Raw genomic sequence first — 14,650 nt, forward strand, 5'->3', positions numbered from 1 at the left:
AGGAGAAAATAATATGATGTTTGGCTAGCATGAGACTCATGCTGTATCTTGGACCCAAGTTCTTTTGGAATTTTGAAGTGGGCAAGAAATGACTGACATGTTTGTGCTTCTGGACTGAAAACGTCTTTCTTTGGTGATATTTTAGCATCCATGCCAGCATCATTGTTATTTGCTCCATAGCGATTTTGTCTTGAGGTTCGTGTTTCTTAATGTGAGATGTTTTGTTACTACTATCTTCCTTATTAAAATTATTTTATTTTCTGCTTTGATAAACTTTTTGGCACAGATGTACTTTTTGATGCTAATCATAGATTTGTTCCTTTTAACTTTTTATTTTCAATCTTTTCTATGATAGTTCAACTTTGCTTGGTTATTCTTTTTGCTGTATACTTACAGAAAACCTGTCTTCCGTTTTTAGTCATAAAGGATTTGTTCACCTTAGAGATTCCAACATGCTTTTTTTTTTTTTTTTAAGCCTACAGTCCATCTGTTACCATCTCCTCTGATATTAAATTGTATTACCCTTTGTTGTTTCCTCCAACTTTTGGCAGAAGAGACTGTTTTCCAATAAGCCCACTTATCGCATATGACAAGAAATGTATCAAGTTTTTTATCAGCTTTCAATGTAGACGAATCATTAAGCATGCCCCCAAATGTTTAGATTTACCATTTGTTTATGTCACTGATGCAGTGGGTAGGATGGGGGAGTTATCTACTGAACTATAACAAATTACCCCAAATTTAGCAGCTTTAAATGGCATATATTCATTATCTCACAGTTTCGGCGGGTTAGGAGTCTGGATCCAGTTTAGCTGGGCCTTCTCCTCAGGGTCTCACTAAGCTGCAATCAAGGTGTCGCCCAGGCTTCTTCCTTTCTGGAGCTCAAGGCCCTTCTCCAAGCTCTTGTGGTTCCTGGCAGAATTCCATCTCTTGCAGCTATAGGACTAACATCCACACCTTTACTGGCTGTTAGCAGGGCTGCTTCATGTATAGTTCTTTGCCACGTGTCCCTCTCGCATGACAACTTTCACCTGTTCCAGGGCAGCAGGAGAGCCTCGCTCCATTCTGATAAGGCAGAGTCTTACACAACCTAAGGTAATCACAAGAGTGGCTATCCCCATCCCCTTTGCGACACATCACTTTCTCTGTGTCAGTAAGAACTATTCCTTTCAGTAGTAACGTGCGGCTTCTCCCTCTCCCCTCTGGGTTGGGTCACAAGAGGCCTACAAGAGATACAAGACTTCCATAACCATCGTCATTCTTTGGACTGAACTGTATCCCCCTAAAATCCTATGTCAAAGCCCTCATCCCTAAATGTGACCATACTTGGGGATAGGGATGAGGTCGTAAGTGTGGGGCCCTGATATAACATAACTAGCCTCCTTATGAGAACGGACCCAGAGAACATGTCCTCTCTCAGTCCCTCCCCCTTCTCTCTTTCCCATGTGAGGACACAGCAAGGAAGTAGCCATCTGCAAGCTGGAAAAAGAGCTCCCACCAGGAACAAGTCCTGCAGGAAGCTTGAACTTACGGGCTCTAGAACTGGGAGAAAATAAATGTTTGTTGTTTAGGCCAACTAATCTATGGTATTCTTATTATGGCCGCCTGAGCAAACTAAAATGTGTCAGTAACAGGGCCAACCTCCCCCCACCTCAGTGGCAGTGGAGGCAGGTGGGGAGCAATATTGAGGCACAGCTGTTCCATCTAGTCCTGGGGCATCAGAAGAGGACTCATAGGAAGCCAGAACTCCCAATCCCACTCAGCGGTAATGAGAAATCCTTCCACCATAAAGTGAAAAAAAGAAAATAGAAAGTTTCAACAAAGGAGTTAAAAATCTTGGCAAAAAATAGGTAAGTAAGAAACAAATGGAGATTATCAAGCCAAAGAATATTACAACAAGTGGGAAAAAAGACTCCAGAGATGGAGTCAACAGTAAATCAGAGAGGACAGAGAAAAGAATCAGTGAACTTGAATGTAGAGTCATATAAATAATCAATCTGAACTGCTAGAAGACTATACTGAAAATTTTTCAAGTGAACAGAGCCTCAAAGATCTGTGAGACACTAAAAAAATATTTAGTATTCATATTATTCAAGTTCTGAAGAAGGAAAGAAAATGAGGATTTCCAACAATAATGCTGAAACATTTCCAAATTTTGGCAAAATACTTAAACTTACAGGAAGCTGAACAACCCCCAAACAAACAAACAGAACCCCCCCCAAAAAAAAATCGGTGTAAAGACACTTGATAGTCAAGCTTTTGAAAACTAAAAGGAAATAAAAACTCTTGAAAGCAATGAGACAACGTTATGCATAGGAAAAAAAGCATTTTAAAAGACAGAGAATTCTCACGAGAAACCACGAAGGCATAAAAAGTGGCCTAATATTTTTCAAGCTGTGAAACCAAAATGCTATGCTTAGCAAAAATTTTCTTCTGGAAAGAAGGGAAAGGGACTTCCTTTGTGGCCCAGGGGTTAAGAATCTGCCTTCCAATGTAGCGGACATGGTTCGATCCCTGGCTTAGGAACTAAGATCCCACAAGCCACAGGGCAACAAAACCCGTGTGCCACAACTAGAGAAGTCTGCACGCCACAATAAATACCCATCACAGCCAAAAAAAGAAAAATACAAGAAATGAAGGGAAAATCAAAACATTTTCAGAATAAGGAAAATAAAAGAACTTGTCACAGGAAGATTTGCTCTAATAAATGGCTGAAGGAAGCTCTTTAAACAAAAGAAATGGTAAAAGAAAGAATATTAGAACTTCAGAAAGGAGGAATCATGGAAAGAGTAAAGATATGGTAAATATAATAGATTTTCCTTCTCCTTTTGGGTCTTCTAAATTATAGCTGATGGAAGAAGCTAAACTTATAACACTGCCTGACTTGTTTCTCAGTGTATGCAGAGGAAATATTTTAAAAAGTTACCGTATAAGGAATAAGAAATGTAAAGGGAAAGTAAGATTTCTACACTTCATTCAAACTAGTACAACGTCAAGACCAATAGGCCATGATAAATTATGTATATACAGTCCGACTTCCTATTTCACAGGTTATACATCTATGTCCTCCATTTTATATTAGGGACTTGAGCATCCACAAATTTTGATGCCTGTGAGGTTCTGGGACTGATATCTTATGGATGATGAGGGTGAATGTATATATAATGTAATACATAGTGCTGTGATGTGCTTAGTCACTCAGTTGTGTTTGACTCTTTGTGACCCCAAGGAGCCTGCCAGGCTCCTTTGTCCATGGGGATTCTCCAGGTAAGAACACTGGAGTGGGTTACCATGCCCTCTTCCAGGGGATCTTCCCAACCCAGGGACTGAACCCAGGTCTCCCTCATTGGTGGATTCTTTATGGTCTGAGCCACCAGGGAAGCCCATAGAGCAATCACTGAAAAAGCTACACGTAAAGATACATTTTTTTTCCCAGGTGACGCTAGTGGTAAAGAACCTGCATGTCAATGCAGGAGATGTAAGAGTCACAAGTTCAATCCCTGGTGGGGAAGATCCCCTGGAGGCGGGCATGGCAAATCACTCCAGCTGGACATGACTAAAGTAACCTAGCAGGCAAAGCGTCACTAAAAAATACTACAGATAAATCAAAATGGAATTCATTTGCAATAACCTGGATAGACCTTGAGGTTCTCATGCTAAGTGAAATAAGTCAGATGAAGCTAATCTCAAAAGGTCACATACTGCATAATTCCATTTATATAGCATTCTCAAAATGAAAAAAAATTGTCAAGATGGAGAACAGGTTAATGACTGACAGGGGTTATGAATGGTGGGATGGGATGTGTGTGACTATAAACAGCACAAAGGAGATCTTGGTGGTGATGGAATATCTCTGTTATCTTGATTGTGATGGTGGCTATACAGATCTATACATGGGATAAAATGACATACAAATATATAAGCATATTATGATAGTGTCAGTTTCCTGGTTTCGATATTGTACTATAATTATATAAGAGATAACCAGTGGGGAAAATTGGGTAAAGGATATAGTAGAGCTCCATGTATTGTTATTATACTGTACATATACATATAAACTTACTATATTGTGTATGTATAGACTCCTTGCTAGCAATTTGCTGTGACCCTGCAATTTTTCGAAATAAAAAGTTTTTTGTTTTTTTAAGATTATTTATTTTTGGCTGTGCTAGATCTTTGTTGCTGCATGCAGGCTTTGCCCTAGTTGTGGAGAGCAGGGGCTACTCTCCAGTGTGGTGCCCAGCTTTCTCATTGTGGTGGCTTCTCTGGTTTCACAGCCCAGGCTCTGGGGTGTGCAGGCTTCAGTTGCACATGGCTCAGTAGCTGTGGCTTGCAAGATAGTTACTCCATGGTATTTGGGATTTTAGGGACTGAACTTGAGTAACCTGCATTGGCAGGCAGATTCTCAACCACTGGACCACCAGGGAAGGCCCCAGATAAAAATTTTAAAAACTGAATATAGATGTGTGTGTGTTTGTGTATCTGTGGGTGTCTGCATGTGTGCATGCTCAGTCGTGTCTGACTCTTTGCAGCCCCATGGATAGCAGCCCACCAGGCTCCTCTGTCCATGGGATTTTCTAGGCAAAAATATTGGAGTGGTTGCCCTCCCCTTCTCCAGGGGATCTTCCCAACACAGGGATCAAACCCGTGTCTCCTGCATCGGCAGGCGGATTCTTCACAGCTGAGCCACCTGGGAATCCGCCCCTGTGTGTGTCTACTTCCTGGTAAAATAGCTGCATCTATCAGGTACTCTGTTTAGTTTGTTTCTTTTTTTAGCAAATTTTAAAGCCATTAACTTAGGATAAGAATATTTACATATTGCTGTTAAAATACCGAATCTATGTACTGGTGGCATGATCTTGAGTAAACTCCCTGAACTTTTTTTTAGTTGTAAAATTGGGATAATCATACTTACTTCACATGCCTACAGGATTTTTCCAAGGGTCAAATAAGGTTACATATGCAAAACCACTGAACCCTCTATCTGATAAATGACAGACACTCAAGAAGCAACTTCTTTCCTTCCTTCTTGCTTTCCTTTCACTTATTCCACTACTTTTTAAGTTTTTATTTCCAAGGGGGTTTCAATTACTATTCTTACTCCAATAGATGGATATATTTAAAATAAAAAATATGGATAAAAGAAATTAAAGACCTTTGTAGAAACAATGATTCCAAGTCCGAGACAAGAAATGACTGGAATATCTTTTTGTACCATAAAGTAAGAGAACTCTCAAGGACTAATAGGATCGTCTCAAAAAAGAAAAAAAAAAAACAACACGGAAGCCTAATTGAAAGCACTTTCACTGGCTTAAAATGGCACCGATTGTGAAGGAAAAAAGATAGACTAAGATGATAGCAGCAGAGGCAACATAGTTTTAATCTCCCTAAATTCCTCTAAAAACATAAAGGGCAACTATAATAGCAAAACAAAAGACCAATGGATAGTATCTACAATAAGTCCAAATGACCAGGTATTCCTATGATCCCTCAAGTACTCAACACCTTCAGCTACAAGGCTTGAGCAATATCAGCATTTGTGCTGGAGAAAAAGAGCATGGACAAATGAGCTTCTAATGGCTCTGGGACCAAGAACCCCCAAATCACCATGTGGTGTTCACAACAAAGCATTAGCCAATCTGAGAGCAACAGCTGAAACTAGGAGGAGAAAAATTCATTGGTAAATTCAAGAGGATTGTGCTGTAATAAAGTCTGATGGAGCAGCCTGGGTCCAATAAGCTCTCAAAATTATTAAAACAGATCTCCTCTACAAGACATAGCCCCACCTGAGGACAAGCTGCTGAAAGGAGAATTCAAATGGAGTGAACTAAAAGGGCAAATAAAGAAAAAAGCCAGTTAAAAGTTAGGAGGGGGAGAAAGCAAGTTAGGAAACAAACAGCAGAAATTACTTTTAGTCACTTTGGGGAAAAAAAAATACAGAAGCAAGAAATCTAGAACTATAAAGCAAGAAAAAATCTTCTGCCCCTCTCCTGAATGGACAGGAAAGGTCATTTCATTTAAAAGTGAGCATCAGAAAAAAGATTATAGCTGACTGTCATACAAGTAATTATTATAAGAAATTATAAGAAAAAACAGAATGAGTAGAATAAGATTCTTACAGACCAAAAGAGTCATGACATGAAGAGTATAAAATTGAAAACTATAATTTTATACTTAAAAACTAAAAAATTAAAATGATAGAAATTATGTGAAAAAACATCTATCAGAATTAGAAAAATTCAGGAATCAAGTGATTGTTGAAAACAAATATTTAAAAAGACAGGTGAGGGAACTCAAGAAAGAATTTAAAAATATATATATTTTCCAAAACAAAGCTAGAATAACACACAATAGATAATGCTTTAAGAAAAGTAGAGTATGAAAAATAGAAAGCTTTGAAAAATAAAAAACAAATTAAGAAAAGAATCATGAAGACTTGAAAGAAACAGATATAGAAGATAGACCCAAAATGCCGACATACAAATGACAGGAAACCAAAGCAGTGAAAGAGAACAAATGTTACAACTTGTAACATTATAATATACTATAACAACCTTAAAAGACTATGCTGTGAAAGTGCTGCACTCAATATGCCAGCAAATTTGGAAAACTCAGCAGTGGCCACAGGACTGGAAAAGGTCAGTTTTATTCCAATCCCAAAGAAGGACAATGCCAAAGAATATTCAAACTACCGTACAATTGTGCTCATTTCGCATGCTAGCAAGGTAATGCTCAAAATCCTTCAAGCTAGGCTTCAACAGTATATGAACCAAGAACTTCCAGATGTACAAGTTGGATTTAGAAAAGGCAGAGGGACCAGAGATCAAATTGCCAACATCCATTGGATCATAGAAAAAGCAAGGGAATTCCAGAAAAACATCTGCTTCACTGACTATGCTAAAGCTTTTGACTGTGTGGATCACGACAAATGACGGAAAATACTTAAAGAGAGGGGAATATCAGACCACTTTACCTGCCTCCTGAGAAACCTGAATGCAAGTCAAGAAGCAACAGTTAGAACTGGACATGGAACAACAGACTGGTTCCAAACTGGGAAAGGAGTACATCAAGGCTGTATATTGTCACCCTGCTTATTTAATTTCCATGCAGAGTACATCATGCAAAATGCTGGGTTGGATAAAGCATAGGGTGGAATCAAGATTGCTGGAAGAAATATCAATAACCTCAGATATACAGGTGACACCACCCTAATGACAGGAAACGAAGAGGAACTAAAGAGCCTCTGGATGAAGGTGAAAGAAGGGAGTGAAAAAACTGGCTTAAAACCCAGCATTCAAAAAACTAAGATTATGGCATCCAGTGCCATCACTTCATGGCAAATATATGGGGAAACAATGGAAACAGTGACAGACTTTATTTTCTTGGACTCCAAAATCACTGTGGATGGTGACTGAAGGCATGAAATTAAAAGACAATTGTTCCTTGGAAGAAAAGCTATGACCAACCTAGACAGCATATTAAAAAGCAGAGATATCACTTGGCTGACAAAGGTCTGTCTAGTCAAAACTATGGTTTTTCTAGTAGTCATTTATTATGGATGTGAGAGTTGGACCATTAAGAAAGCTGAGTGCCAAAGAATTGATGCTTTTGAACTGTGGTGTTGAAGAAGACTCTTGAGAGTCCCTCAGACTGCAAGGAGATCAAATCAGTCAGTCCTAAAGGAAATTTTAATGTTCATTGGAAGGATTGATGTTGAATGAAGCTCCAATACTTTGGCCACCTTATGCAAAGAGCTGACTCACTGGAAAAGACCCCAATGCTGGGAAAGATTGACGGCAAGAGGAGAAGGGGGCAACAGAGAATAAGACGGTTGGATGGCATCATCGACTCAATGGATATGAGTTTGAGCAAACTCCAGATGATGAAGGACAGGGAAGCCTGGCATGCTGCCGTTCAGGGGATCTCAGAGTCAGACACGACTGAGCAACTGAACTAAATCTGCATACGTGCGTATGTACTCGGTTGCTCCAGGCTTGTCTGACTCTGTGAGATGCTATGGACGGCAGCCTCAGTCCATGGAACTGGCCAGGCAAGAATACTGGAGTTGGTTGCCATGCCCTCCTGCAAGGGATCTTCCTGACCCAAGGATCAAACCTGCGTCTCCTGTGTCTCCTGCATTGCAGGCGGGTTCTTTAACCACTGAACCACCAGGGAAGCCCATATACTAAATCTACCTTGTATTAAAACTGTAAAAGTCATTTCTAAACCCTAAAGAAGAATTCAGGCAATAGAGATTCCACCTGTCATGGCTGCAATTTAGCAGAGAAATAGGACAAATATATTGGTGATTTAATACCACCATTATTATTCTCATTTCTAAACCAACATTGGTATAAGACTCTACAGCAGAGTATCCAAATTACGTTACCTACAGGAGATATCAAGTAACATACATGAGTGAAGGACTGTATCATGAAGGAGGAACCATGCCCCTTCTGATGCAGACAGCCATTTGCCCTATTCCAAGGGGTAAACATCATTCGAAAACAATGAGGTATAAATAATAAAGCGACAGTGGAGAAGAAAGAAGATACTAAAAATTCACAGGTAACAATTTTAAAAAAGACAGAATGAACAGAGGAACCAAAAAACTGACAATAAGAAAAAGTACAAAAAAAAAAAAAGAAAAAGTATGGTGGTAATCTTAAACCCAACCATATGGATAATCATACAAACTTAAGTCAAAACTAGCAATTACCAAACTTGTAGCCTTAAGAAACTTTGCCCTAATAAAAGATTATTGAGGACTCCAGAGAGCTTTTATCCATGTGCGATACACACATACACACACATTATATATATAAAAAATCAAAAAATATTATATTTATATATAATACATATACCATGTAAAAATGCCATATTAGTTGCTAAAATTGAGAAATGTTTAACATATTTACATATTAACTCATCTAAAATAGCATAATGTGCTTTTATGATAGATAACTGTATTTTCTAAAACAAAGACAATAAGAAGAGTAACACTGTTTTACATTTTTGGAAACATCTTTAATGCTTGGCTTGACAGAAGGCAGTTGGATACTCTTGTTTTTACATTCACTCTTCTGTAATAGGTTCTTTTGGTTGATGTATATGAAGAAAATCTGGCCTCACATGGATATGTAGATGGAAAAGTTATGTTAATATCTTTTGCATATAATTGTAGACATTCATCTTTGATCCTACATCAAAACTCGAAAAGTGGTAGTTGCTTAAAAGTTATGGAAAATGAAGTCATTTCAATAAACTTTCACTGTCAAGTACATTAAAATCCCTTTGTCTATCTAGCACCTTGAATAGTTCTTTACCCACATACAATCATGTGTTAATCATTTGGAACATATTGGTTCACTGAGCTTTGCAAATGTTGGCACATTTCAATATACAACATTGCAAAACTTACAGTTGTTCATATCATTACTGATCTCATCTACTGGTAAACTATTAAGTTCACAGCGGCAAGTACAAGTTTTCCAAATTCTAACTTTTACTTGAAAGCATAAATGTTATTATCGGTTTAAAAAAAAAAAAAGGCAAAAAAACTTCAGTAGTCTTCCTTAACGTGATTGGATAGCTAGACTTATTTTGGGGAGAATTGCTGCCATATATTCAAGTTTGAATTACCATATTTTGAGAGTTGTTCTTTCAAGTAAAAACAGTGCTTTATTTAAAAAGTGCTGTTTGTTCACTTTGCAACTCAATCCCACAAGTGCTTTTACTCAGGGCATCATATTTCAATATGTAGATGAAGTACCTTATATGTACTTTTAAACAATATATACTTAATAAAATTGATACTTTGTAGTCCTTGATAAAGGAGTTTCTAAGTGAAACTTTTTTTTTTCAAGTACATGCTGAATATCAATGACTGTACTGCATTTGATGCCACTGCCTTGATTCATGCTAAGGCAGTTCTACCCACTATGGTTTTTGCATAATCAATACAAATGTCCCATAGTGAACAAAACATCATCCTAGTATTATTATGAAAACCATTTTGATCCTACAGACACACCCTGAAAGGCCTTAAGTACCTCCAGGGGTCCATAGACTATACGTTGGTCTAAATTCTCCAATGAAAAGTCAGACAGTTTTCAGAATGGGTAAAAAAGCAAGACCAAACAATATGGTATCTAAAAAAAAACTAACACTCAAACACTGATCCTAAGACAGCTGGAGTGGGTATTCTTGCCTGGAGAATCCCATGGACAGAGGAGCCTGGCAGGCTACAGTCCACGGGATCGCAAGAGTTGGACATGACTTAATGACTAAACCACCATCAGACATCATGAAAAAGCATGAATAAAAGGGACATTTTATCATGGTATCAATTTGTCAAGAAGACATTATAGTCCTAAATATACACAAAGATACTAAAAATGTCCAGAAAAAGTGGCAGAACTAAGAGAAGAAATGAACAAATCCACAATTATATTTAGAAATTTCAGCACTCCCCCTCATCAATTGATAAAACAAATAGACTTCTAGTTTCCAGTTCTGTGTGCAAGGAACTTGACGTCACCACTCCATTTTAACAAGAAAAAACACTGAGGAGACTGAAAAATCAACAGCTTTTATTAGATCTATAAGAGTGGTAAGGATTTAGAGCAAGCCGCTGTTCCCAAAATTCGGGAGACAGTCACAGTTACTGGAGCAGAGACGAAGGAGCAGAAACTGGCTTACGGATAGGGAAAGCAGAACTGTAACTGACAAGTTGCCAGATCCTCAGTGTGCGCAAATCTGGGGCTTAAAAACTTTAGGAAGACCCAGTCACATTGTAAAACATCATGAAATCAACCTCCAGGAGCTTGACCTAGTTCCCACAGTCAATATCAGGGAAAATCCTCTTGGGCTTCTAGCCGCGGGAGGAGAAAAGGAACCATTTTGAAATACATCAAACACTCCGTTCTCAACACGGTTTGCCCTCAGGGGAAACTAGTTAACCAGAGCCTAATCTGCTAGGGTTTTATCAGGGCTTAAGAGGCTTCCCTGGTGGCGCAGAGGTTAAAGCATCTGCCTGCAATGTGGGAGACCTGGGTTCGATCCCTGGGTCGGGAAGGTCCCCTGGAGAAGGAAATGGAAACCCACTCCAGTATTCTTGCCTGGAGAAGCCCATGGATGGAGGAGGTTGGTGGGCTACAGTCCGCGGGTCACAAAGAGTCAGACACGACTGAGTGACTTCACTTTCACTTTCAAGAGTCTGCCTGCAATGCAGGAGACCCCGGTTTGATCTCTGGGTCAGGAAGATCCCCTGGAGAAGGAAATGACAACCTACTCCAGTATGCTTACCTGGAAAATCCCATGGACAGAGGAGCCTGGTGGGCTGTACCCCATAGGGTTGCAAAGACTCGGACACAACTGAGCAACTAACACAAACACATTATCAGAGCCAACCTGAGTTGGGAAGGGAAATACCCAACTCCAGCCCATGTTTAGACATTCTATCCAACCCAGAGAGAAAGAAAAGCTGCGAAACACTTGTGAAGTTCACAGTCCAGAGTTGCAGACTCACTAAAAGACCGATATCTACTTATAGGACTATAAAACGCTTCCCTTCTCCTCATAATTCATCAGCACATTACCAAGCTGCCACTTCACAATTCCTTTCACCAGTACATCATGTTCCAAATACGAATGAAAAAATTACAAAGCATACTAAAAGGCCAAAAATACAATTTAAAGAAACAGAGCAATCATCAGAATCATACATGACAGGGATCTTAAAATTAGTCAATCAGAAATTTAAAACAACTGTGATTAATATGTTAATATGTTAGGGCTCTAATAGATAAAGTAGACAGGACGCAAGAACAGATGGGCAATGTAAGCAGAAACATAGAAATTCTAAGAAAGAATCAAAAAGCAATGCTGGAGATAAACACTGTAATAGAAATAAACAATGCTTTTGATGGGCTTATTAGTAGATTAGACATAACTGAGGAAAGAATCTGAGCTTGAGAATATCAATAAAACAAGTAGATGGAAAATCTGTAAAGATGTAAGACTTGAACATTAGCAATAACACTGATTTAATTGACATTTATAAAGCACTATATCCAGCAACAGCAAAATATGCATTCTTCTCAAATTATTATGGAACATTCAACAAGATAGATTAATATACTGAATCAAAAGTCACTATTAGTCACTCAGTTGTGTCTGACTCATTGTAATTCCATGGACTGCAGCCTGACAAGCTCTTCTATCCATGAGACTTCCCAGGCAAGAACACTGAGGTGAGTTGCCATTTCCTCATCCAGGGAATCTTCCCAACCCCAGATTGAACACAGGTCTCCCGCATTGCAGGTAGACTCTTTCCTGTTTGAGCAACCAATTGTCAATACTTTTATAAGGACTATAAGCATACAAAGTGTGATCTCTACTCGTAATGGATTTAAATTGCAAATCAATGAAAAGATGTCTAGAAAATCCCCAAATATGTGGAAATTAAACAATATACATCTAAAGAAACCATGGTCAAAAAGAAAACTATACAGAATTATAAAATATTTTGATGATAATGAAAATCTTTGTGACGCCTCTAAAGCAGTGCTTGCAGAGAAATGTAAACACTTGTTTTACAAAAAGAAAGGTCTAAATCAATAATTTACACTTACATTTTAAGAACTATAGTAATTAGAAGGAAATTATAATACCAGAAATCAATAAAATAGGAAACATGTAAGCATCAGAGAACTATTAAGATAAAAAATTACTTTTATGAAAAGATCAATAAAGTTAATAAATTTCTAGCTTTATTGATGAAAAAACAAGACTCAAATTATCAATATCAAGAACAAAGGAAAAGCTATGTCTATAAACCTACAGATATAAAAGAATATTATGATTAAATTTATGCCAATAATTTATATGAAATAGAAAAATTCATTAAAATTATATAAGCTGAAACTTACACAAGATGAAAGAGAAAATACGAATACTCCCATATCCATTAAACATATTGAATTTTTAAAAAAACCTCACAGAGAAAACTCCAGGCCCAAATAGCTTCACTGCTGAATTTTAATCGAACAGTTAAGACAGAAATAATACCAATTCTACAGAAGGAAACAGAGGAAAAGAAAATATTTTCTAATTCATTTTATGAGTAGTATAATATAACCCTGACAACCAAAATAAGTAATGCCACTTCTCCAAGAACTAGAACAAATAATTCTAAAATTTGTATGGAACCATATAAGACCCTGAAAAGCCAAAAGAATCTCAAGATAGAAGAGCTGAAGGTGCTATGCGCCCTGACTTCAGACCATCCTGCAAAGCTACAATAATCAAAACAGAATGGTACTGGCACATAGATCAACAGGACAGAATAGAGAGGCCAGAAATAAGCCTATGCACTTATGGTCAATTAACCTACTACTAAGGAGACATGAATATACAGTGGAGAAAAGACAGTCTCTTCAATAAGTGGTGCTGGGAAAACTAGACAGTTACATACAAAAGTGCATTTAGAACTTTTTATAACACCATATTGGAGAAGGCAATGGCAACCCACTTCATATGAAGATAAACTCAAGATGTATTAAAGACCTAAATCTAAGACTGAAAAGCATAAAGCTTCTAGGAGGAAAACACAGGCAGAACACTCTGACATAAATCATAGGAATATTTTTTTGGGGGGTCTGTCTTCTAAAACAAAAGAAACAAAGGCAAAAAGGAAATAAATGGAAATAGCTTTTGCACTGGAAAGGAAATCATTTACAAAATGAAAAGACAACCTGCTGAATGGGAGAAAATGTTTACAAATGATATGACCAATAGTCAACACATATAAACAGCTCATCCAACTCAATATCAAGAAAACAAGCCTTAAATGACAGGCAGAACTGAATAGACAATTTTCCCAAGAAGAAATGCAGATGACCGACAAGCATGTGAAAAGATGCTCAGCATTCTAGTTATGAGGGAAATGCAAATCAAAACCACAATGAGATATCACCTCACATGTGTCAGAATGGTTGTCATCAAAAGGAACACAACAACTGTGGCAAGGATGTGGAGAAAAGCAAATGCTCATACACTGTTGGTGGGAATGTAAATTGGTGCGGACTGTGGAAAATAGCATGGATTTCTCAAAAAACCTTTAAGAAAACTATCGTATGACCCAACAATTCCACACGTGGGTGTATTTCTAAAAAACCAATAAACAAAAACTGATTTGAAAAGATACATGCATCTCAGTTTTCACACAAGCATTATTTATAACTGTCAAGACATGAAAGCAGCCCAAGGGTCCCTCAACAGGTAAAGCAGATGGGGTACACAGACACACACACACACACAGTGGGATACTACTCAGCCATGAAAGAAAACAATTGTGTCATTTGCAACACCGTGAATGGACTTGGAGGGTATTAAATGAAGTGAAATAAGTCAGACAAAGAAAGACAAATCCTGCATATCACTTATATGTAGAATCTAAAAATTGCAACAATCTAGTGAATATAACAAAAAGGAAGTGGGCTCACAGATAAAAGAGAACAAACTAGCGGTTACCAGTGGGCAGAGATAAGGGGGAGGGGCAGTATAGGGGGAGGGGATTAAAAAGTACAAACTACTATCAATAAAGTAAGCTACTAGGATATGTTGAACAACACAGGGAATACAGCCA

The sequence above is a fragment of the Ovis canadensis genome, chromosome 12, assembly GCF_042477335.2.
Source record: "Ovis canadensis isolate MfBH-ARS-UI-01 breed Bighorn chromosome 12, ARS-UI_OviCan_v2, whole genome shotgun sequence".
In the NCBI taxonomy this organism is placed as follows: Eukaryota; Metazoa; Chordata; class Mammalia; order Artiodactyla; family Bovidae; genus Ovis; species Ovis canadensis.